A 2742-nucleotide genomic window follows, 5' to 3' on the forward strand; every position below is an offset into this window, starting at 1 on the left:
AATAGACCACACTTAGTCTTTTGCACTCCTGGGCAAAATCAAGACGCAAAACAGGGAACAATTCAATGGAAATCAGGGAATTAACATAGACTCAGCAAACATAATTACAGTCCTCAAGAAATCTGGACAAGGAAAAGTAGTAGACAGTATCCAACACAGAATCATAGAAATTAGATACTCAGAAAATTCATCCAAGCAATTCAAAGCATGACAAAATGATATATCAGTTCAAGAGGTGAATCAAAAGCAACAGAACCTCACAAATGCACACTATAAGTGTTTCTCTCAAGTGTTTAGGGTCAAGAAATTCAACTCAATGCACTCAAGAAAGCAAACAAAAATAGACTTGACAAGCCTCTAATATCAACACTCAAAACATATGCATGTTCAAATCAAAAGGTCTTTTATGGATGTAATGGGGCCAAGGAAAAAGGAGGATAAATATGGATGAGAAGTTACAAACCAAAAGAAATAGAGGAGCAATGAGGAACAAGTGAAAACACAGTCAAATAACACCCAAAACCCTCTAATTCAATCCTCTTCTTGACTCCATTATTCACACATTTTTTTTTTAATTTTTCTCATTTTTCTGTATATTTTTTTCTTTTTTCTTTTTTTTTTTCCATCTTGTCTCTTTCCTTGTCACTCTATTTAGGACATTACTCTAAGAGACAAGATACATAACATAATTACAAAAAACAAAACAAGAAGAGGAACCAACTAGCCAATTCATCAGAATCCCCAAGGAGACCACACTTATTCCCAAAACAATTCCAAAGCTCCAAAATTCCCTAAGGTTAAGGTAATCATGGTTTTTCACTTAGGGCTAGTGTATAAGCTTCAAAACAAAGAAATGGGGAAAGTATGGGCTCAACAAAAGGGCTATCAATGGATCAAAACAAGGTAGGCTCATTTGGCTAGAGAGACTCAACAACAAAACGCCTTTATCACTTTCAAACATGCGCATGAATCAAGAATTATCAACAAGAGTCAAGTCAAGGCATAAGTGCAAGCAATCAAGAGACATATCATACACAAGAAAGAATATCAAGTGGCTCAAATTCTCACACAGGGTATTTCTGTCACAATTAAATCAACCTCTCAAACATCATAATCATCTTCCAAGCAAAGAAAAGCAGGGATTTTCAATCAATCAGAGTATCAATGAAGTGAAGACACATCTACAACTTAAACCAAGTCCAGAAATCAAGAGAAACAGGCAAAATTGTGCACAAGACAAAACATAAACTACCTAGAAAACAAAAAATTTAACCTAGAAAACATAAACTAACTACGAAAAATCAGAATCTCCCCCAATAGACCACACTTAAACTACACAGTGTCCTCAATGTGTCACAAGCATAAGATCAGTAATCAAAACAGGCTACAGATCAAGGACAAGTACAATAGAAGTGAGGAAAGGAGGAGAAGAAGGGAAAAGGAAAACTCTCCTGATCATGGCAACAGTTGCCAATTTTGGACTTTCAGGGAGATCTCTTCCACCACAGGATTCAGCCAAGAAGTCTTGAGGAGGAACTGCTTCAGTCTCCAAATTTGATCAAGCAGGGAGATGTCCTCCACAGCTGGATCTAATAAGAAGTGAATGTTGATGAGCGTGTTCAGCCGGTGCCTATTAGTATTCAAGCTCTTGTGTATGCGAACACCTTTGTTCTCCATTGTGAGTGCTTGTTGATCAAATTCATATGTACATCCTGCAACATGGTTAGTGCAATGTGGCTCCACAAAAATAACATGCAGGGGTATAACACCCAATATCAGTGTAAGAGGCTGAACCTCAAATATACCCTCAGAACATGAATCAAGTTCAAATTTAGAAGCAATATCAACGATAGGCTCAGATTCATGTTCAGTGCATGGAGAACAAACATTCAGACAAGATGGCAAAAGTTGTTTCTCATCATGCAAAGAGGGAGAACTAAAAACATGCTCATCAACAATACAATCATCAACATACCCATCCTCATCCGAGTCATAATCATCCCCAGCCTGGGCATCCTCAAAGTCATCATCCTCTCCATCTGGGGCTTCAACTACGCCAAACCTGCTGCCCTGTGACTGCCGCTGAGGCCACGCCATCGCACTATGGAACTCATCCATAGTCCACCTATGCACTGGTGGCGTGTCGTAAAGTCCTATAATCATCTCGGCAATGGCCACCTGCCCTCTGCGGAGAGACTCCATCCTCGCCTCTATCATGGGCATATACATGTCCCTCATCTGGAAAGGCTCAGCATGCTATGCCAGTGCATCTACAGGCTCATTGTTAAGTCCCTGACAAGTGTACCAGATCGTTATCAAGTAATATAAACGGGTAAGCCCGAGTATCGTTTTCCCAAAGGACTCTTAGGCCTTAACTTTAATGTAACCTAATCTTGTAAGACTTGAGAAGAGAATAAAATTGGTGGTTATATGCAAAGAACAAAAATAAACATGCAATGTAGTTGATTCAATTGGTTTTGAGAAACTATGGATGAATGATGTTGTTGGGGTTTACAATTTCATCTTATCCACTCTCATATATCTACTCTTCTTATTTACTTCACTTATTTATCTAATTTCCATGCACACTTTCTTATTTACCCTTAACCCAATCCCTTGGTGAAAAGAGCCTATAATTAATTACCGGCTTGCTATTCCTAGCCTCCCCTAGTAACCAATAATGCAATGCGATCGGAAGCAACTACAATTGACCGTCCTACCCCTATCCCTAGGTGATATTGG

This window comes from Vigna radiata, chromosome 8, assembly GCF_000741045.1.
Source record: "Vigna radiata var. radiata cultivar VC1973A chromosome 8, Vradiata_ver6, whole genome shotgun sequence".
NCBI lineage: Eukaryota > Viridiplantae > Streptophyta > Magnoliopsida > Fabales > Fabaceae > Vigna > Vigna radiata.